General features: G+C 45.6%; 1 long non-coding RNA gene across 2 annotated transcripts in view; it reads right to left on the bottom strand.

Annotated features, from left to right (window-relative positions):
* The window catches only part of LOC103690608 (uncharacterized), a 67,795-nt gene that overhangs the window by 9,955 nt on the left and 34,036 nt on the right, over positions 1–23,804 (bottom strand). Inside the window, exons 10-15 of one of the 2 annotated variants that reach the window (XR_015633169.1) lie at positions 23,197–23,329; positions 22,109–22,282; positions 17,481–17,582; positions 16,967–17,143; positions 16,466–16,545; positions 15,064–15,943 (exon numbers count right to left, since the gene is read on the bottom strand). This is a non-coding gene — a long non-coding RNA (uncharacterized LOC103690608). Of the gene's footprint in view, positions 1–15,063; positions 15,944–16,465; positions 16,546–16,966; positions 17,144–17,480; positions 17,583–22,108; positions 22,283–23,129; positions 23,330–23,804 lie in introns of both variants that reach the window. The other variant, XR_015633165.1, reaches the window with a different exon arrangement.

Here is a 23,804-nt window from a genome sequence, read left to right as displayed (position 1 = left end):
TAACAAACCCATTATGAAACATATACAAAGCTGAGGATAAAGCCAAGTGCAGTAGAACATGTGAGGGACCCTGCCTTTAAAAACAGAAGACACAAGCAGAGGATCAGAGAGAGCATACACTGCTGGTATTTACACAGACTTCACTTCCCTGGCATGTCCGCTGTCTACAACAAACGTCTGTTCTTCACTGCTAGTTTGGGGCCTGCCCCTTCACAGAAATCTCTTTTTCTCCAAACACTGCTGACACTGAGCTAATCACAGAGAACTTTCTGTGGATCACAAGCCCTGTGTTTACAGCTTAGAGACCTCTGTGTGGCTCAGAGTAGAAAGAGTTGATGGACTTGGAATAATGGTAGCAGGACATGGACCCGGCCTCTGAGTGCGAGCCATTTCCTTTTATTGCACTGTACGTGTTCTGGTGTAAAGGGTGCTTATGGCATGGGCGAATAACAGTCTGACAAGCGCAGTAATAAGTCATTCGAGAAAGACAAATTTGACAGCAAATCCCCCCACAGCCCTCCCTAGTAAAAAGTCTTTATAATCATGGTGGCCTACTTTGGCTGTCTGTACTGACATCTAATGCATATTTGAGAAAAAATTAAGGACATCAAACCTCTGTTTAGGTTCTCGTGCACTAATCATTATCCAATGGGATGAATCAAAGAACCACAAAGAAAGATGCTCAAGCCATCCTGAAACCACACTTAGAGATAGCTGGGGCTTAACATTTGGTTGAGTGTATTTGGTTGAGTGTTCATCTTTTTTTTAGTCTTCACCTTCAAAGACAATATATATATATATATATATGTATATATATATATATATAACACATAGCTTGGTAATCTGTTTTTCCATTCCATTTTATAGTCAATCACAACCATCTAGTCTGAGATATATCAGAAGATCAGAGGGAAGAATAAATTCACTATTTTGATAGCATTTAATCTTTTGAGATCCCTAAACACTGACAAGAGAAGTAGCTCTCTTACCTTGACTTATTTTGTTATTTATCTCTGTGTGCTCACCGTGTGTGTGTGTGTGTGTGTGTGTGTGTGTGTGTGTGTGTGTGCGCGCGCGCATGCGTGCCTGAGATTTACTGTTTAATGACTAAGGTTGTGATATTAAATCTGAGCAGTTGTAGGGCACTATTATAGTACAAGCCTGTAATCCCAATTACCCTGGAAGCTACAGCAGAAGGATTGCAGCTTTGGTCTGTCTGTGCTACATTAAAAGTTCAAGAATAGTCAGAGAATAATGAACTTGTCTTAAAATAAAGAGTGAAAAAGGCAAGAAACACAGCTCAATGGCAAAGGACTTGCCTAGAATGTAGAGGGTCCTAGGGTGTCCTTCAGACTGCCATATATACGACTGTCTAGTATGTCTATATATGTGCAATATATAATGTATATATTAGATATGTATGGAATTAAGATGAATGGCAACTTGCCAAGCGTGCTCAGTAGGTGGAAAGGAATACTGTCTATCTTCTGAATAATACGCATCAACCCTGGAAGAGAAGCATCTCTCTTACCACTGGCTTGTTTTCTTTGTGTGTTCATCGTCTGTGTGTGTGTGTGTGTGTGTGTGTGTGTGTGTGTGTGTGTGAGCAGTGTGCTCACCTGCATCCAGAAGAAGATGTCAGATGTCCCACTCTATTCTCGCTCATCTTTCTAGACCCACAGTCTCTCCCGGAACCTGTGGCTAGGCAACTCCAGCAATCCTCTGTCCCTCTGCAGTAGCGCTGGGATTGCAGGTGGGCTTGACCATTCCCAGCTTTTTTTATGTGGTTTCTGAATCCTAGCTCAAGTCTTCATGCTTGCATAACAAGCACTCTTGCCCACCAAGCCATCTCTCTAGGACCCCCTGACAATATTATTAGGAAGATATCGACGTTCTGGGAGACTATGTTCCATGGCTGAATTTGCCCATGTATTCTTTTGTTCATTTAGATACTGTCTTCCAAAATAAAATAGGCTGAACAAATGATGCAATGTTCAAAGGTAAGTTCTTATGGCTGAAGATTAGCAACTGTTTTGTTTATGGTAGAGTGGAGACTGGGACACATTTTGGCCTTTTCTTGTCAGCTAACTCCGTAAACCATGCTGTCTTGCTGCCTTGGAGAATGTCTCGAGCCTAGCACAGTCCATAGAATGGGATGTTCCTGTAGGTGAACATGCCAAGTTCGGAACTGCCCAACCGCTACCTGCACAAATGCTGACAGTGCTTTCTGTGGCCTCCACAGATGGGTTGAGTGCCTGTCACGTCTGTGGACAGGATTTAATTTGATTAACGTGGGCCACTAGTCAGGACACCCTCTCTTGCTCAGTGAGGCAAGAGCTTCTGGGCATGGCTGGCTGGAGGGCCAGAGAGAGGTTGTGATTCATTTCTGCCCCAGGCGCCCACCTGGCAAGGGGCCTGCTGTGAGTGCTATGGGACTGGGGAAAGTGAGAGGCTGCAGGCTCCTGCCTGAGAGCTGAGCCTCAGGAGTAATAATGAGACGAGGGTGAGAGCGGCAGCTGCTGAGGTGATATTTATATAAGGACTCTCTGGGTTTGAGGCAGGAAGTGAAACTCACGTTGTGCTGAAGCACTTTCTTTCCCCCACACCTCTGCCCAAGGCAGCTCCTGAGGCTCCTGCCTCAGCAGCAGGCCCAGGCCCAGACTCCCTGGGCTGCAGCACCTTGGCTGAGAAGCCAGGACCCAGGCCCCACAAGCCCCAGAAACTCTCCTCTGCCAGTGCTCTTGGCACACTGGTCCTTTCTCCCTCACCTAGTTTCTTCAGCAAAGTTCTATGGCAAGCAAGTGGGGTGCCCAGAACAATACCTGTACAATAAACACTTTGTCAGTCGCACATCTCTGCAAACAGCGGCAAACTGTGTGTTGTTTTGCCCAGGCTACATGCCACCTTACCACTTGAGTTTTTTACCTTGTTTCCTTCTGTGTCTCAAGTCAAATGTCTGCCTCGCTTCTGAATCAGAATGTGCATCATAACACCATGATCGTCACATTGCTTCTACTTGGAAAAGATCTACCATGGTCCAAGATACTCATCAATAGGGAGAAATAAAAACCCCAAAGATAAAAGGCATGCCTAGGCCACCATTCAGAATCAAGATAGACCCTAGCAGTATGTTTAACTCGTGACTCCTTCCTCCACACGAGTCCTTCATGTAGGCAGTACCAGCCCAATACTGTAAGCTAGGTAATCTCTCTTCTCTTATAACTTTTACACTAAATTTTACTGGTGGGAATCCTAGCTAATTAAAACTGTCAACTTGACAGCCTACAGTCACCCAAGAGAGGAATCTCAACTGAGGGATCGTCCTGAACAGCTTGGCCTGGGCTCATGTCCATGGGAACGGGGTGTGTCTTGACATCAGTTGTTAGCTGATATTCTGTGAGCAGTGGTGTTCCCTAGGCAAGAGGTCCAAAATAGCTAAGTGTGATCCTAGAGCAAGCCAGAAAGCAGAATCCCTTCAGAATCCCTACTTCCAGGTTCTACTTGAGTCCCCTGCCCTGGCTTCCATCAACAATGGACTATAACCCAGAAGTGTAAGCCTAATAAAACCTTTTCTCTTATGTTGCTTTTGGTCACCATGGTTTCTCACAGCAACAGAAGGGAAACTAGAACAGTAATTTTCAAGTTACTCAAATAATAGAAAAAACAGTGCAAATGATTCCCTATAGTCTCCTTTGAGCTCGTACTTGACTTAAGTTGTCGTGAAGCTTAACTGCCTTTCACAGTATCCAACACAGTTAACTAAGGGATCTGTCCTCAACAGTTATTTATTTGAAAAGAAGTTTCTGGGTGCTGGCAGAAAAGAGGAGTATGCGATCAGGTGTTTTAGACAATTCTATCAAGGAACTTAGCAAGAAGACTTTGAATGACAGCATATTTTAGTATCATAAATTGACAAAATTGGAAGCGATATCAAAGATATTATACCCCATCCCTTCCACTATTAAATGAATATGTTGAGTCTCAAAGGGAAATCAACACTTTGCTGGTGTTCATCTAAGAAATTACTAGCAGATAGGAGTTATCCAAATTGTTTGCCTCTCAATCCAAGGTTGTGTGACTCCGCTCCTGACTAAGTGCAATGGGCAAACCAAATGGATAGATAATAGGACTGTAGAACTTTTGCTTCAGGATTCTGGAGTAGGTACCAAGCGGAATACTGGAGCTACTGTCCAGAATATAAAGTCTCTAATATAACGGTCACCCCTCAAGAAAAAGAAAACGTCTCACTACCCATGGAATTCCACCCGTGTAATGAGTTGCCTGAAGTTATAAGCTAAATACTACTTCAATGTCTGGAGTCTATGATAAAAATTGTTATCCTGGAATGTCCTATAATGGGCAAAATGGCGTCTTTAACGGGCAAGTGTTCTTTACGAAATCAGAACTTAGCTCTTAGGAGGGGATAATTGAAGCTTACAGAATTCAACTTTAAGAAAGACAGGGTTCTGCCAGGTGGTGGTGGTGGCACATGCCTTTAACTCCAGCATTTTGGAGGAAGAGGCAGGCATAACTTTGTGAGTTTGAGGCCAGCCTGATGTACAGAGCAGTTCCAGAACAGTCAGGGGTACACAAAGAAACTGTCTCAAAAAGACAAAACAAAACAAAACAGACAAAAAAAGAAGGAAAGAAAGAAGAAATAAAGGAAGGGAGGGAGGGAGGAAAAGAGAGGGAGAGGGAGAGGGAGAGGGAGAGGGAGAGGGAGAGGGAGAGGGAGAGGGAGAGGGAGAGGGAGAGGGAGAGGGAGAGGGAGAGGGAGAAGGAGAGAGTAGGTTGGTGCAATACTCTTCAATGGTGTTAGTGCAGTTTTATCATCAATGGTACTCAAAACACTCTATGGGGTAAGCAGGGAGAGGCCTTTGATTCATCCCAGTTTGCCACAGGAACCTACACTACAGGGAACAGCGTCTTCCTAAAGCATAAAGCACTTGAATCTCACCTGGCCTCTATACTACTCTTTCCCTTACACAATGTGGACAGACACTTCCAATAACTTACACCTCTAAAGTTGCTACACACATAGACAGCTCCATAGCATGGAGATCGGCCCCTGTGCGTGACCAGGGCTACGTTAATTGCTATATACAGTTACCCTGGTGAATTATGACTGTGGTAGGGTAATTTTTTTTCTTTCTCTCTTCACACTAGGAAACTGAGAACAGTTCAGCAAATTGCCTGTTACCACAAGCTAGAAATCAACAAGACTTGAATTTTAAGTCAATTCCATATTTGACCTAGGACATAGAGCAAATATTTCTGCGATCTCAGTGCTGAAAAAAAGAGATAGGAAAAATAAAATCTTTTAACCGAGATGGAATGGAGTCGGAGGTGGGTGCATTGGAACCACCTAAGTTCAAATTTAGGGGCCTTAAGAGGTCTCAGAAGAAACGGAGTAAAACGGATACTCCTGAGTCAAGATTGGGTAAATACAGCATGCTCTCAGGCAAAAAATTACTACAATTTCTGTTTCTAACACAATGGATTCCGGTCAAAACTCAAGATGTGTTTGAGGGGTTTACACGTATTTCATTTCCTTCCACAAACACGCAGAACAACCTCCTTATTGGGTCCACTCAAAGAACTTGTATAGATTCTTCTTTCTCAGTCTCTTAAGCTTTACAGTATTGACTTCTTATCTGCAGGCATGTGTGTGTGTGTGTGTGTGTGTGTGTGTGTGTGTACACCTGTGTGTGTGCACCTGTGTGTGTGCACCTGTGTGTGTGTACCTGTGTGTGTGTGCACCTGTGTGTGTGCACCTGTGTGTGTGTGTGTGTGTGCATGTGTGTTCATATGGGTGCATGTGTGCTTGTGTGCACACCTATGTAGGCCAGAGATCAACCCAAGGGTCACTTTCCAGGAGCCATGCTGTGTAGTTAGCCTATTGAATTATGGCTATGACTATTTGTAATGGTCGGATTTTTTTTTCTTTCTTTGAGTTAGAAAACTGAGGACAGTTTAGCAAATTGTTTATTATCACAACGTAGAAATGGGCAAGACTTAGATTTTTAAGTCAGTTCAGCCAAATTCTGTATCTAGTTTCTGGTCAAGTATTTCTGTGGCCTCCGTATGGCAGCCCTGCGTGTTTCTTTTGTGGAGGGTTGTTTGTTGTTTGGTTGGTCTGGGTTTCGGTTGTTAAGACAGTTGTCCGTTTGCTTGTTTTCAGGATTTCTGCTGATGACTGGGGAGATGGCTCTCAGTGAGTGATGTGTTTGGCACATGAGTTTAAGGACTGGAGTGCAGATCCTCCACATCTCTGTACCAGTGAGGTTTTTGTGGTGTGTATCACATTGAAAACCCAGGTTTTTGAGGAGGGGGTGTCAACAAGTGGATCCTGAGGCTGTAATGGCTAGCCAACACACTGAGCTCCAGGTTCAATGAGAGAGCCTGTGTCTAAAAACTAAGATGAGAAACAACAGAAGATGATACGGTGACATCAGCCTCTGGTCTCCTCACCCACCTTCACAGGTGAGTGCACTCGCTCCTGCCTGCACTCATGTACACACACACACACACACACACACACACACTCACACACACACACACACACACACACACACACACGAGAGAGAGAGAGAGAGAGAGAGAGAGAGAGAGAGAGAGAGAGAGAGAGAATTAAGTTAATGAATATGCAACAGGGTACACTGGTAGGCACAGGGCAGACAAAGCTGACAAGGCTGAGCTCAGAGACTGCTCAAGCTGAAAAGATATAACAATATTGGCTTTTGTCAGAAAGAATTCAGAAGTCAGGCAGAAAAATCATGAGACACCCTTTACACAGGACAACAGTATGTGGGCTCAGAAAAACACGGAGGTCCTATTAAAGGACCTTAAGAAAAATGTAGTGTGCCAGGGAGGTAGGACAGGAGCCGAGGACAACTGTTCTGATCACACATGTGATGGAAGTCTGTTGGTATACAAGTGGAAGAATGTTTCTGCAATCAAAAAAGAGCCAACCGTGGGCATTTAGCAATGCTTGATGGTATGGAACTATACAATTAATCAGCAAATCTCAGAAAAACGGCCCCCTTTCCCCCAAAGTTTGCCAGGATTAATTTTAGAGTAAATAAAAGGAAGTGGTACTTTGCATAGTAGATGCTGAGTTCAGTGAGAGGGAGCCACCGGTTGGCAGCACACGTGCAGGTGGCTTTAAGAGGTGATGATTTAAATACACATATCGAATTCTTTCTATATGTGTGGCTAAAGATCTGTGAGAACATGAAGGTTACCAGTCGACATATAAACCTCGTAAGCTCCAAGTCCCTCCCCCACTCTGCTTGCTTACCTCTAACAGAAAACAATTACTTCCCTAGCAGAGCATTTACACTTTGATGGCTCTACGCGCCAAAAAGCCTTCCAAAGCCTTCCTTGGTTTTTAGTAAAACCTACCTGTACAATTATCCCTATTCTAACCATTCGGGCTCTATTTCTGCATTTGAAATTCCTATCAATAAACATGAGGGGATATATATATTCAGATTTTAAATTCTGCACTGTCTATCTGTTAAAGGCAGGCTTGTGAATTGAATGCTAATATAATATACTGAGTGATCACATAAGGGAATCTTGAAAACTATAGAAAGAGTATTATGTGGCCTTCCTAGCTCTCGGGAAGCTAAAAAGATAAGCAGTGACTGTGCATCAAGAAACTTACTCACAGTTCCTACTGTAAAACAGAAGAAGTGAATAGTGTTTATTTCCCTTCTGGCTTGTTTCTATTCATCCACATGGTTCTGAGACCCATGGCTTTGTCTTCTAACAACCCCTTCAATGTAGCACCCACCGCTGGAAACACATTGAGCCAGTCCCTCAGATGCACCACTGTCATGTGGACATTTTCCTGACCATAATACATACTCACTCTCCTTCTTCCAAGCCTGTGACAAAGTAAATTCCTTCATGGAGAAGCAGAGTTATTGGGTCCTTCTTTGTTTCACCTAAGCTGGTGAGGACGAGAAGTCATCCAACAGACAGAACATCTAGAAATTTAGTGATACTGACCCATGCCACAGGAGCAATTTCATGGACAGGTATAGGGTCAGTGATCTTGGTCTTGGTCAGTGATCTTGTAAATCATGAGATTTGCACAGCAAGCATTTTGTTTTATGTGGAAATCTCTTAGAAATGGTGAGGTGGAGGGGCTCTGATTATTCTGCCAAAGGTCCAAGGCAGCAGTGGACACACTAGAACACTTGAGAGTCACAAGATCAGGTCTGAGACTGAAGCAAGGCTCCCGGTCCTGCATAGGAACAACAAGATCTTATGCGTGTGGCTTCTATAACTCCTACATGGCAGCCTTGGAGAGAAAAGGCAGGGATTTCGGCTGCAAAACAGAAGAGGTGAATAGTGTTTATTTCCATTCTGGCTTGTTTCTATTCAACCATATAGTTCTGAGACCCATGGCTATGTCTTCTAACAACCCCTTCAATGTAGCACCCACCGCTGGAAGGCATTGAGCCAGTCCCTCAGATGCACTTATTTAGTTATTATTAGTGTGTGTGTGTGTGTATGTGTAAGAGGTGGGAGGGAGGGCGAGAGGGAGAGCATGGGACATGGGGGGCATGCATCCCATAGTGTAGCTGTAGATCAAAGGACAACTTTGTGCCTTCGGTTTTCTTCTTCATTCTTTCTGTGGTTTCGAGGACCAAACTCGGTTCGCCAGGTTTGCATGGCAAGTACTTTTCCCTGCTAAGTCAACTTTCAGGCCCATAGCTGTCCTGTTGATAACAGAAGTTAACTTCAATAAAGAAAAAAATCAAAAACCTCTGATGTCAAGGTTCTAGTCTTCCCGTTAGAACATAGATGTTTCTTAGCTATCTACTGCAAGTAGTTAAAAGAGAACCCACTCCATCCTTTTTTTAAAAAAATGTAAAGTACCTTTGTGAAAAAAGCATTAATTTTCTTTTAATGCTCATCTTTTTCACAATTTGAAGCCTTCAGAAAGTTAGTGACTATACATTCTTGGTCCACAAAAAAAGATGTAAAAGATTTTAAAGAATTCCACTGAAATTTGAATAAATAGTAAAATCCACTTTGCATTGATCACAGATGAGTTTATAGGGTGTAAGAATGTCCTTCTTACGGAATCATATGCCCCAGAACTCTCTGTGACCCCAGAGAATGGCCATGTGGATTGCAAATGAAGACTAGAACCTGACCTACATGGGAAGAAGACTTGGGATATGCCAGCCTGTCTCTTGGGAATCCCTGGGGACTGTTCACACCTCATCTCTGGCTGGACTATGTCTCTGTCTATATCTCCCACCCAGTTTTGGAAAGAAAAATAACAGACTCCCGGTGCTCAAAGCAGGAAATGCAGTTTCTAAGCAGTCCAGATGGTGACTGATTACAACTGGACAAAGTCTCTACTCTTGTGTTTCTCTGAGTGTGTTCACATAAATGACACCCAGGACCCCTCTCCGACATGGTCTCTTGCCTTTCATTAGTACTCCCTCTTCTCAAGCAGTGAGTCCCCAATATGTGAGTTGAGTGGCCCGGCGCTGTGGGAGGCTCCCCAGTGCTTCACTGCACAGGCAGCTGCAGGGCCACAGCTGCCACCCTACATTGCCCACTGCTCTCATTTACATATGCAGATGAGGTCCACAAATAAGCAAGTCCACTAAAGAGGAGAAGACTTCTTGGTGTTCGTTTTGGCCCCTACTTTCCCCAAGCCACAGGATGATAAGTGACCAAGGGCCTTCTCATCCCCTCCTCCCTCTGAAGTCCACCTGAGTTTCCATTTTCAGTGGGGTGTTCTATTCCACGATTTCTTTAGGCCTTTGAGAGAAAGAGATGGGAATGTGAAGGAGGGGAAAGAAGGAAAAGAACAGAGAAAAGGAGAGAAATAAACAGGAATAAAAGGGGTTTTCTGGCCATTCTAATAGTCAGGTGGCCTTGGAAAAGCTAAGCCCACATTGAAGTGACCTGGGTTCTGTTGCAAACAGGTTTGCCCCCTTGGCCAATTCTCTATTTCCACTGACCCACAGCTCCTCATGGACCACTTCTCCACACTCCTGGGAGTGAGGCTTCCCTGACTCTGTTTCTAAAATCTGTTCTCCCTTTATATGTCTTTGTTCTCACCACACCTATTGGGACGTCTGTGGTTACATCCACCTGGCCCAAGTTTGATAGATCATGAAGAAACACTGGCTGGTGTAGCTGGGCAGGATTTTTGACACGGTGTTGTCTTTTTTTCAAATGGGTATGAACTTTGAGATTTGGTCTGGCTCATGTGGAAGACTCTAGGAACCCCAAAGGCTTGGGAATGTGCTGGATGCTTTTGTCTCCTGGCTTCTGCTTGGGAAGATGCCCGGTGCTGTATACTGGTTAGATGAAAGCTTTTGTGATTCATTCTGGTCCCACCCTAAGAAGGTCCTTCCAGGTTCTGTTGACTCCTGTTACCAAGCATAGGACAAACAACTGCCATCTCACTCATACCTGATTTCTTGCTTCCCTGTTTTACACTCCCTTGAGAAGACTTTTCCCCTCTGGTCACTATTCTTTGAAGGTGTTTATCCACATGTCTGTTACAATATATCTCAGCTTCCTTTGCAGTGTACGGTTGGTCTTACTGAGGCTTAGTTCTAGAGTGCTTGAACCTCTCCCTTCCCAACCTAGTAAGTTCATGAGAAAATGAAGTGGCCCCCAAGAAGATACCAAGGAATACAGATTTGATTGTGGCCCTTTTCTGCAAGATGATTTCAGTCTCTCCAGGAGGTAAAACGAGGGGAAAAAATAGCTAAGACACCACTTAAATGGCTTCAAATACCTCCCCAAAACAGGAGGTCGAATCGGACAACCACATATCCGCTCAAGTAGAGTTAAGAGAGGAGCATTTGGGATGGACTGAAAGTCAGAATTGGTGTTCGCACTTGCAGGACTAGGAAGGGTGCACAAGGACAGAGCACAAGAGAAGGCCAACAGTGGAAAAGTACAGGAGCAGGAAGAAGGAGTAGCTTCACCTGGCTGGCGGGTAGCACTGCGTGCTCAAACTGGAGCAAGAGGGAGAGGACTGAAGAGGAAGGTGGAGATTCAGGCAGGGGTGTATGGAGCTGAGTGGGGAGACCAGTTGGGAGCCTTTTGAGATCTGAGAGGGTGGGGCAGTGAACACTGGAGGGAGGGCAGAGAAAGAAGAAACAGGAAAGGTTACAACAGAGTTGCCCGAATTCTTCCAACTCCTTGACTCACGAGCCGTTCCCTGCCCCCCTCTCAGAGAGCTTATCTTTTGATCTTCCAGGTGCATGACGTTCTGCCCAATTACTCGTCTTCAAGCCCTCCAAGCAGGTCAGCCATGCAGCTCAAGAGTCTCATTGTCACACTTGGCCTCAGTTGCTCCTGCTACCGTCTACCTTGCCAGTACTCTGCATTAGAGTCCCAGGAGAGCAGCTTGGAATCCCCCAGGTCCTCACATGAAGGTTTGCGTATGAGACGCATCTGAAGATGGATTGAACATGAGATGTCAGTGATGGAATCACCCTCTCTCCAGGTCTCTTTGGTGGATTTGTCCCAATGTAGCCCATCACATCCAGTCTTATGGGGTTCAAACAGGTCAAGCAAGAGGGACAAATCCATCAGAAAGGGAAACCAGATCAGGAGGAGTAAAGGACCTCGCTTTGGCAGAGGAACCTATGCAGTAGTGGCCACCACGAGCCCTGAGAGTCGCTGGCTAAGAAAATCAGAACAGAGAAATTAAAACTATGTTCTCTTCACCAAGCAAGGTGTCCTCCCTGAGCCTCAGTTTTACATCTATAAGATGGTAATTATGACATATACCTTGTTTATTTTCCAGGGCTGTTTTCAAGCTAGGAACGGATGTGGAGGCAAGATAAAGACAGAAATTACCAGGCTCTGTCTCAGGGACTCCCACCCTTCTCTCTAGAATAGGTGGGTATGGAGATGAGAGGGGGAGCAGGGAGAGGGAGAGAGCTTGCTATCAGGCTGAGCACTGAGTGACCTCAGTCCAGTCTGCTCATGTGACTTGTTCCCACAGGGAACAAATGGTCCATGATCGCAGAGTGAGTCAGAGGATAAATCCAGGTTGGGAGGATCCCAGCCTCCCAGCCTCTGTCTTTCACCACCTCTACACCTGTGGCTTTCCAAAAGGAAGGTCATAAGAATAGAGTCCATGGCCCAGGGACTAGACTCGCTTGCCTCCTGAATTGCTGCTGAATACTTACATAATTGGAAAGGACGAATGGCTCAGCCTGGGGCCGATCAGACACCATTTTTAAAAATCATCATTTGGAATCCTGGATAACCAGTCCTTAACATGTACAGCACTCGCCCACTGAGAAGATAGTCCAGGGTCCAGATCTGGGGTTTCCTACCTTACTCCCCTTTTTGTCCTCAGGTGCTAGTTAGCTCCAAGGAAAAGAAACGGTACCTTGTACTAGCTAGTGACTGCCTGTTATCGGCTTTGTAGGTGCCAATCCTCCAAGACACCCCTTAGAGGTGTCATGCTGTCCTTTTCACACCTGAATGATAAGTTAGGATACTTCTATTTACAGGATAAAGAAGGAGGGGAGGAAGAAACCTAAAATTTCAACTTGGAGAACTCAAGTTTCTTGATTTGGAGTGGGACCAACTGCCCTCCTCAAGACCAGTATTGTTGAACAACAGAAGCCTTTCTCCTGCCCAAGTGTCTATAAACACAGACTCTGCCTCAGCTATGAACTTGAATGTTTTAGTCTGCTGGTTAATTCACCATTACATAAGCATTTCCCAAGGACAACATTGTGTGGGGTTCCAAGAGGCTGGGCCACTCCCTTCCCTTCAAAACTTTGAAGGTAAGCAAGTAGCAGTGGAGCATATTATCAAGTCCAATCAAGGCAGGCAACTGGGTCACAAGAGGGAAATAAAGGCTCCTGACTGGAGTGATGAACTTAGTGAATGGAAAAGGAGGTGATGTGCACACGAGAGCATCTAGAACAGTAAGCTAGGCTGACGATGTGGGCAGAGGGCAAGACACAAAGAGAAAAGAGATGAGCTCAAGCCAGGATCAGGCCAACTTCACTGGTCCTCTCAATACTTTCAGTCCCAAACATGAGTGGCATGGCTTCTCAAAACCTCAGTTTCCCCCTCAGTACAACACAAGCCAAGAATGTTCTCTATAAGGTGACTAGTGGAAGGCTGGGCCAGGAGCATTCCCCAGGCTAGCAAGGCAATGTAAATCATAGTTATTTATAATGGAGCAAACCGAGGCTCTGAAAAGGCATTGCCTCAGCCGCCAAGCACTCCCTTCCCTCTGGAATCCTGAAAACCTGCTGCCTGCTGCAGGACTGTGCCCAGATCCCAGCTGGAAGCAGGCTTATCTCTTCTCAGCTCCTGGCGCTTCTTCTCATCCTGCCAGGATGCTCTCCATACAACAAACACTAAGCTGCCTGCATAATTCCACCTACAGAAGAGAACTCGCTGAGCCTTTCTGCCCTCCCCTCTCCAAGAACAGAGCTAAATGCTGCACACCCAGGTCATGACAGGTTCCTTTCCTGCACCTTCGGCATCTCACCAGGAAGTCCTGCTCAGGCTAGACCTTCAGGGATGAAAATGCCTTGACTTGGGAAAAAACCCAGTGCCCACCTCATCTCCTAACATGGACCTTCACTGGTGGTGTTGCCCCTTCCTGACCAGGCTTGCATTAGGGACGAGGGATTCTGACACCCAAGAGCTAATGAGCAAGGCAGGGCTGGGGTAGCAGGGGGCTCTGAAGGAAAAGAAAACTGTTCTAATGTAAACAGAGAAAGGCCACATTGGTTTTAACTTTTAAATCTTCTTCTAAATGCAAATGCAAATGAAGACATTTTTCAAATATAATCATATATGTATGATCAATATATAGATGTATATATATATATATATATATATATATATATATATATATGGCTCACTCTGTGGCCTGAAATTTACTATATAGTAAATATAGTTAGCTCAGGCTAACCCTAAACTCTTAGTAGTCTCAGCATAGCCTCCTCAGTGCTGGGGTTAATGGCATGTACCAGCATTCTTGGCTGTCTGATTTTATTTTTTAATCAGACCTCACTTATACAACTGTTCTCACTCACTGGTGACCCTTGAGGGGACCTGAGAGAAGTCCAAGAATGGTGTTTTCAAATGAGTACATGGGTGCATCTGGAATGGTTACGTCTTATACAGGCTTTGGTTTAGAGCCCTAGAGGTCTGGGACAGGAGCTGAGGATCTCTATTTCTAGTAAGTTCCTAGTTAATATGGGTAGGTGCTGACTCAGACACCCAATTTTAAGTAGAAAAGGTGTGAAGCTCTAATTACAGAGTTTGGAAAACTATGTCTTTAGGATAGCAGTGAACCTCCCCACCCCTCATCCCCAGAGATGCTAAACCCTGCCTTCTGGATTGAACCTCTCCACCAACTCCATACCAGGCTCTTCATCTTACCCCTCCCTAGCTCCTGCAGGCTCTGGGTATCTATTGTCCAACTGGCAGGCTAGGGAGATTCCTGAGAGTCCTGCCACGAGGAAGAGCTTTAAGGCACAGCCTTTACTCCAGCAGAAGAGTACAGAAGGTCAGAGACGTCCCCCAATCTCCACTTGCCACTGGAACACACACAGAAAGGAGAGGGGAGAGAGGGGGAGGGGAAGGAGAGGAGGGAGAGGGAGGGAGAAAGAAAGGAAAGAGGGAGGAAGGGAGGGAGGGAGAGGTGTGGGGAGACAATTCCAGCAGACACTCTGTAAGGAGGCTCTTGGGAACAGTCACCTTTCCTAAGCCCAGCTGATGGAACTCACTTGCCTCTCAAGCCCTCTCTGCCCCCAAGTCTACCCCTTTGGGTCCCAAGATGCTCCCACTAAGGTCAAGAGTATTTTTAGTGATGCCATGTGGCCCATGCTTTGCCAACCGTCCCTGGACATTAATCTTGGATGCCACAAATGCTAGATCTCCTGATCCAGTTGGCCTAGAGGCAGTGGGGACATCTGAATGCATTGGAAAATGCAGTCTGTGGCCTCTTGAAGGTTTAACCTGGATGCTGTGTATGATATAAAAACAATACAAAACAAAACAAAACAAAAAACCAATACCTACTATTTGGAACATTTTCAGGCTTTGGAACATTTCAGCATTTACGGAGCATTTCCTTTAGACTTCCTGTGGTTCATTTTCTCAGGAGGCATGCAAGAAAGATAAGAAGAATCTATTCTCATTCATATTAGTGGGAGAGATAATATGGCATAGCTTGTAAGTGTTCCACTTGGGTCACTTAGCCACCAGACCTAGTCTGGGACTTTTTATAACCCCTTGGAGCCCTATTTTGTTTTGATCTTGAAATGCCCTCCTGTGATGAAATTCTTGCCACTGATGCATTGAGATCGCTTTGGGTGTATCAATGAATCATGCCAGCTATGACATCATTGATGAATTAACTCATTGATTGAGGGGTTCACAGTTTGATGGGCTATCAGGAGGTGATGGAAGTAGGATCTAGTTGAAGGGTCATTCAGAGTATACCTTCGGTAGATCTGTCTTGTCTCTAGACCACCCTTGGTGCCCACCCCTTCCTTGCTCTCCTCTTCCCTCCCTCCCACATTGTCCAAACCTCTCCTTTCCATCTACTACGAGATGAACAATTTTCTCTAACACATGTTCCCCCCCCATGATGCTCTGCCTTACCACAGTATGTGTGTGGGGGGGGGAGGGCGGTGAATGACAATGGATCCAAACTTAAATTATTTATTTCTGGTTATTTTGCCACCATGTCAGAAAGCCCCAACTCTAACCTTTGCTCCTTTTTCTATATTGCTTTAAAAAGCAAAAGCAAGAGAAACAACGTCTATAGATTGTATTACAGACACGGGTTCAGGCTGGGACATGACCGAGCGGTTAAGAGTATACTCTACTCACGTGAGGTAGCTCACAGTCACCTGTAACTTCACTTCCATGGGAACTGATGCTCTCTTCTGGCTTCCTGTTGGCACACAGATTTCAGGCACAGCCCCACCCCCATCTTCATCCCACATCCCACATCCCCACCCCAAATCAAAAACAAATAAAAAACAGAGATTAGTTTTGGTTTTTTTGGTTTTTTTTTTTCGGGCCTTGCGCTTGCTAGGCAAGCGTTCTACCACTGAGCTAAATCCGCAACCCCCAGAGATTAGTTTTAATGTTCTTAAAAAATGTTAGAGTAGAAACAAGAAAGAGACATTAAAAGTGTGCAAGGGAAGAGAGGTTAAAAGAATAATTCTTAGAGGTGTGAGTACAGTTGAGAAAATGTAGGGGAGGGTCATATAACCTGAAGATTATTACAAAAACCAGGTTCTCAGCCTGTCCTCAGCCTGAAAGAACAAAGGGAGAAGCAGCTCCAAGGGTCTGGAGAATACTAGAAACAGGGAGCCTAGTAATAGCAAAGGGTTGTGGAGGGAAGCCGCCACAGCCAGCTGCAGGTAGCTGAGGGGAGGAAACAGCAGCCTGCTCTTTTCTCCCACCTCACCTTTCTTCATAGCTCATCTGACTCCAGCCCAGAGCCAAAGGACCCTTCCGATACCCACAAAATCCAGTGTCCTGGAGAAGCTGGGAGAAAGGTTTGAAAACAGATTAGAAAGTCTGGTAGTGACCACCCAAAATAATAGCACTACCTATGATAGCCAAGGAGACTGGAGAGAGGACAGCGCCCGAAGTCCGGGGACAGACTAGTTCTGTCCTACCAGAATAAAGTTCCCAGCTCTGCTCTGTACTACCAGAGTAAGTTTCCCAGCTCCACTGCAACTCCCTTGGAGCCAATCTGGAAATGGGCCTCAGTAGAGCTCAACAAAACCCAGACCAACAAATTCAAGAAACCTCATGAGCTCTACAAGTAGAAGTTAGGGTTCCAGCCCCGGGTTTAAACCCCATTTGGACCATTCTATGCAGTCCCATGGTATAATTCCTTAATATCTCTGAACCTCTCAGACCTGAAAATAATATCACTAATAACATTAACCTCTTTGCTGACCTCTCAGGATAGGGTGGCATGTGGCACACTGTGGATACTGCATGGGGAGTTGCAAACAAATGCCATTCACACTGAATGGCCTGGGCCAGCTGAATTTCACCGGTTCTCTGCGAACGTATCACTTTCCACACCTGGATCTTAGGGGGAAAGTCTGAAAGGCTCCAGCCAATGTGGTCCCTGTAAACAAAATTCCTACAAATGATTAATCAGCTGCTGGAGTATAAATTCAAGTTTTTAAAGATTCCATTCTTCAGTAGGAAAAAGAAAAGCCCACTGGCAGGCAAAGGCAGGACCACACAGGTCACACTGGTCTCTTTTCTTCACCCTCACACTGACACAGCGATTCCTCGCAGGTGACAGGTCATATCCACATGACAGTCAAATGAGATGAAGAGTAAGGAAATGTTTTGTCAGTTATTAAACTTTATCCCAGGGCCTATAAGTTCCATCACTAATGAGGACTTCAAGGACATGGTCAAGTGGGAATTCTTCACTTGAGCTAGCGCATGAGTACCTGAGAGCATCAGTTATGGTCACCATAACAGCTGAAGGAGACCACTGACTGAGAACAGGATTCTGGGAGTGCAGGACACATGGCAGATGACCCTAGGAAAGACTAAAGTTCAGGACATGTCAGGTGGCTAGGTGCTGGGATGTGCACAGCCCAGTCAGACACAGGCAGGAACCCCCAGCCCAGAGAAGCTAATGGACTTGGTAGAGCTCTTTCTGAAACTCGGTTTTCCAATCCTTCAGCAACTGGGATTGGAGAATAGCCTCCAACATACATGTTCAGATGTGGACCCCAAATAGTGAGACCGTAACATGTCTTGTTATCCTGAGACACTAAGCCTCATAACCCTCAAATTGGAAGGCAATCTCGGTGGCTGTGAGAGGAACTCCAGCTTCTGGATGTCCAGACAGAGCACCTGTCGGACACACCCCACTGAGCTCATTCTCTTCTGCATCTTCCTGCCTCTCCTCTCTGTGTCTCCTGCTTTGAGGGCTCGGTCTCTCTATTTACTCCGTGATCCCACTGAGACTTCACTGAAAGATATGTGGCATGTGACATCAGAACACAGGCTCAACCCAGGGAACTGTTCTGGGGGTAGGTGGTATTCAGACTTTGGAAAAACTCCCAGGTCTAGGAGTACTAGGCCACCTCGCCTAAGTTACTTAACTTCTCTGAGCTGTCTTTTCCACCTCTAGGTGAAAGTCTATGTATAGAACTTCTAAAAGACTTTGTTAAGACTTGTTTGGGCTCTGAAGCAAGTACTCAGTGAAAGGTCACAGCTATTGTAGGCAATGTGAGATACACACAACTAATCTAAGGCCATTCACCTTGTTGGAAGACCAAAGGCTACAAGCTAGATGTTCTAACAATAGGCCCACATTCTTCCCTGTCTACGGCCTTCCTGGCCACAGTGTTAATCTAGCCTTTATCCCATTGACTATTTCATCAAGCCAGGAAATTTTGAAACTGTGTCCCTATTACAGAACCTTTCTCATTGTGGGGCACTAGAGGTCCCCTGCCTCTTCAACTCACGTAAGGTCGTTGCTATTATCGGACCATCTGCCTCGGGCTCCTGGCTGAGACAACTGAGGACTCCTGCCGTCTTCTATCCCTGCTTGGACTTCTGCCTCCCTCTGGTTCTTATCTTTCGGAACCACTGTACTCATCATCGGCCACGGCCTTATCTCTCTCTGCCTGGCTTAGATGAGGCCTGTTTTCCAACTTGATCAGCTACTGGTTTGCAAACTACTGTGAGTCTGGGGTCCAGTGGGTCTACAAATCAAGCCAATTCTCTGTTTCCCTATTGGAGTGGCAGGAAGCCAAGGCTAGAAACGCTTAAGTTAACGGAGGCAAAATATTCATGACACAACCACCTCATATTTAACAGCCAGCTGAAGATAGCCTGTTCCTAACTTTGTGCTTATTCTACTGAACTACATAGTCCAAGATTCCAGAGTTGGCATTATGTTAGAAATGAGTTATCAGACCTTCTTTAGTTTGGTGGTCTTAGAATAGCAACCAGAAGATGGTGTGGCAGGGGAAAGAGTTCAGAGATTTGGACTCTGTAGTCAAGCTGCCTGGGCTTAGCTCTAACACTGACGGTGAGGCTTGATCTCATGGTTTCACATCCCCTTGCCTCAGTTTCCTTATTTGTAAGAGAGATGTGGGAATCATGTATGAGAACTGAATACGTTATTCCCAGCCAGGGAACTCACAGAGGAGATGAGGATCTCCACATCCCCGCTTCCACTCTGCTGGATGGTCCAGCAGATGGTACTACTGTTTCGGGTCCAAGAAGTTCTTAGAAAGGACCAAGGCATAGTGTGATCGTCAGTGGGCAGACCCTTCTAGATGAGGAAAAGTCACTATGGTCTTTGCTTCCACTGTAGCATTGGGCTCTCTTGTCCTGTGAGGCTCTTTGGGACCCCAGGGGGTGGGGGTGGGTGGGTACCAGTGTATCCATCTGGGAGTCCCATCAGACGCCCTAGATAGACTCAGCAGCTTGTTGGGCACTCACAGTCTCTTGCCCTGCTCTGTCTCTCTGATCTCCCTTCTGTTTGATCTCCTGGGGGTGGATGATGACTCAGAACAGCCTCTCTTCAGTCCCACCCAGGTAGTCTTCTTCAGATTTTAAATCCAATAAAAGAACTCAGTGATTCATTTGCTGCAGCCTTTCTGAGCTTTTGGGCCTGGGGTACCAAGGATGGCTGAGAAAAGGCACAGTGAGGTCGGAAGGCAGAGGGCACAGGGAGGAGTGCTTTGTGCTGCAAGGCTGGGTAACAGGAAGCCCTTGGGATACCTGTGCAGCTTCACCAGAGTAGGTTGTGTCTTTGGTGCTCAGAGTAAGGGGTAGAGAGGCAGTTGTTAAGCCCTGGGCTGCTACATTCTCTACCTCAAGTCCCTATCGCCTGTCAATACTCCAGTCTCTGACCCCACCCTCACCTAACTTCACAGGTCAACTTCCTGTCCTTTTCCAAAATCCTCAAACTCTCCAAGCTCCTTCACTCAACTCAAATTATAGTGTTATTTCCTTCTTCTCAGCTGTATCCCTCCATCAAAATCCACCTCTAACCCTTTCCTTTCTGGTGGTTCAGAGAAAGTTACTTAACCCCATCGGGTCTCACTTTCTTCACCTACAAAATGGGGTCACTTCAGAGCATAAAGAGGAAGTAAGATAAATAGCAACCACAGAGCACAGTGTCTTCAATGCCAGAAGCCCAGTAAAACTTAGCAGAAATCACAATAATCCAAATAATAAAGATACGGATACTCAGTGGCCTCTTTCGAAAGGTCTTCTGTGATCTCACTTCTAAACTCTACTCTCCCTCCTCAAAGGTTGATACCACGCATCCTCCTTAATCTCTTTCCACATTAAATTTCCAGACAGGGTCTCTTGCTGACGTCACACCCCACCAATTCATCTAGACTGGCGAGACGATGAATTCTAAATATCCTCCTGCTGCTCCCAATCCCACCCTCCAGTGCTGGGGGTGCCTTGATTTTATGTGGCTGCAGGGAACCACACTTGGAGCCTTGTGATTATACAGTAGCCATTTTACCAGCAGAGCCATCGCCCCACCTTCATATTCTTTTGGTGTTTCTTTGTGTGTTTGCTTTGTTATTTCATGTCTGTGGCCATTCCATATTCTCCAAGGACTGTTAAGGATTGTAGCAGCACTATTTCTGAATCCTTCATCCAATCTAAGGTCCTGGACACTCTCACAAACTTTACACTATTTAGAGGTTTCTCTGGACACCGAAATGAATGCTTAGAGCAGTGGTTCTCAACCCTCCCGATGCTGTGACCCTTTAATGCAGCTCCTCATGTCATGGTGACCCCCAACCATAAAATTATTTTTGTTTCTACTTCATAACTGTGAATTTGCTACTGTTATGTATGGTAATGGAAATATCTAATCTTCAACCCCTGTAGAGTCTTGACCCACAGGTTGAGAACCATTGACTTAGAGAAATTTAGTAGCAACACTGACTTCTGTGGAGGAGTTGGGGGAAGGGGTGTCCCTCTTCAGGAATGGAATAGATAGAGCAACTTGCTGTGGAATGACTCTGCCTCCATGTATATACATTCTAGCCTGGGCTACCCAAGGGACCTAGTAGTCAATTTAGTGAACTTCAGCCTCATGTCCCAACACACAAAAGCCAGAACCAGTGTTGCTCTTTTTGATAGGAAGTTTAAGGGTAAGCGAGTTCAAGAGAGAAAATGCATCGATCACCGAGAATCTGCTTGGAGATGGGGGAAGAGCAGGGCAGATGTCTTACTTTCTAAGAACGAATGGAAATGAAAAGTGTTTGTGATCCCAAGCTGATGGAGCCCTGACACCAATTAGGAAATTCTCCTTCAAGTCAACCGAACACCACAGCATAGGAGGCATAACCTCAGAGGTGTCCCAGATTTCTTTTTTTTTTTTTTTTGGTTCTTTTTTTTTTGGAGCTGGGGACCGAACCCAGGGCCTTGCGCTTCCTAGGTAAGCGCTCTACCACTGAGCTAAATCCCCAGACCCCCAGATTTCTTATTCATCCGACCTACACAGTTGTCTCTGCCCCAAGACAAATGTATTTGAAATTTTCTAGGTTGCCATCATTGCCAGAACTTAGAGCCCAGTCACAGAACTCTAGGGATTGGGCCAGTTCACATCACTATCCTTCTGCATTCCAGTTTGAAAAGACAGCCTCAAAGAGGGGTCTGGATCTGAAAGAAACTCCAGGCATCATCTAATCTGCTTCAACACTAGTCCAGAAAGGAAGACTCACCCCAGCAAACAGTGACAGAACCAGGCCTGGAATGCAGCTCTTTGGCTCTGAGTGTATGCACTTTCCACTCCCCCCAAATGCCCCCGATGGCTGTCAATCCAAGGACATAACCCCTGGAGAAAAGAGGTTGTGAAATGCTTCCACTTGAAGTCCAGGCCTGGCTGCAGGCCCAGATGCTTCTCCACCAGCCCTCACAACCTAGTTTGAACTCAGATCCCAACCTGCTGGGATTGGATTAACCCTTCTCCTCCCTGCCTTCCCTACCATCCTTAGACCACTTCTCACTCACACCCACTACACCACTGAGCCAGGGCCATTGCAGCCTGACATGCCTTTGTCATCCGTCCATAATTGCTTACCAACACTGAGAAACTCGAGCTCAGATGTTTGTTTACATTCAAAGCTAAAGAATCAGCTTTGTAGCTTTTCCCATTCGCTAGAAGTTACTAGAGATCTTCAAGGATCTGGGTTCTTTGACTCTAGATCCTCAGTTTTGTATGCCTCCAACTGATACTTGCTCGACTCCGGTGACACTGGGAAGAACCGGGAAGGAAACAGGAAGAGGATCCATAACAAGAGATTTGTCCTCCACCATTCCTCCCTCCACCCATCCCCAGGGCTGTCAACCTCCTGCAGCTTTCCTCACAGCCGCCTGGCTATTTCATTATCTCCTGTGTTCCATAGCTTCATAGTTTACAATGTGTTTTAACATTTCTCATTGCAAGTGATATCAGCACTCTCCTGGGGGAGAAACAGGACAGATTTGCATAGTAGTGAAGAGGCCTCCGTGTGCACTTACATTCATATCTGGATTTATATCAACAAAGGTTACACACTTACAAAGCAGTACAGTAGGGGGCTGGCAAGACTGCTTAGCAAGTAAAGGCACCAAGGAGAGGACTGACTCCTACAAACTATCTATTGTCCTGTACAAACACTGGAAAGCACATGTACACACACACACACACACACACACACACACGCACGCACACGCACACACACGCACACGCACACACACATTCATTAGTTAGTTAAAAACTTTTAAAGACAGCAGTATAGTCCAACTGACTCCATGCTCAGAGCCCCTTTGATCCTCTTTATTATCCAACTTGCATGTCCAATAAAATGGAAAGCTTTCTACAGTACTACTGCTCTCAGATGACTTGTCCGTCCACACACACTCAGCAACGTCTAAACACCCAACACTTACAACTGCAGCCATTCATTTGAAGTCTCCTTCTACTCATTTACAGTGGTGGCTTTAGAATGTCCTCCCAACATTATTTCTAGAACATCAGCCTTTAGAGGTTGCTTAAACCCCACAGCATGCACGTGAACCTCTGGAGTATTGCACTGGGTTTCACTTCAACGCAGACTTACCTATCACAAAATACTACCCCTGAGAAAACGTTTCTGGATTCATCCCAGCTCACAGCTTCCTCCTTACATGCCAATGCTTGACTCTTCCACAGCACTCGCTCTCTGGGACTTCCGTGCAAAGGAACACCGGGCAGGCATGCCGACTGCCTCTGCAGGCTGGGCTAGTCAGCTTTCACCAACTGGACGCCAACGTGAGTCACCTGAAAAGAGGGATTCTCGCTGGAGAATGACTTCCATCGGACTGGCTCGTGGGCATATCCATGAGGCATTTTCTTGAATAAGATGGTTGTGAGACTGCAGAGCACACTGTGGGAGGTACTACGCCGGGGTAAATGGTCCTGAGTTATGGAGTAAAGCAGGCTGACCGTACAAAAGCTGCAGAGTTTTAAACCACACAAAAAATCCTAGCACTGAGAAGAGGAGGTGGATGCAAAGCCCCACTCCTAAGAAGCTACTTGGGATTGATAGCTTCCGGGAAGGGGAAAAATCAGTTTTCTCCAATAGAGTGTCACTAGGTCTACCAAATCACAGTGCAGGGCAGGCCCCATGCCCAGGAATAGTGCTCCAACACTAGACAAACTCCTTGCTCTTTGTGGGTTGTTGGGGTTCTTTTTGGTTTTGATTTTTGGGGTTTTGTTGTTGTTGTTTTTTTATGGTATCTTTAGGTTTAATGAT

This window comes from Rattus norvegicus, chromosome 11 (genome assembly GCF_021556685.1).
Source record: "Rattus norvegicus strain SHRSP/BbbUtx chromosome 11, alternate assembly SHRSP_T2T, whole genome shotgun sequence".
Taxonomy (NCBI): domain Eukaryota; kingdom Metazoa; phylum Chordata; class Mammalia; order Rodentia; family Muridae; genus Rattus; species Rattus norvegicus.
This window is presented reverse-complemented; position numbering and strand designations above follow the sequence as displayed.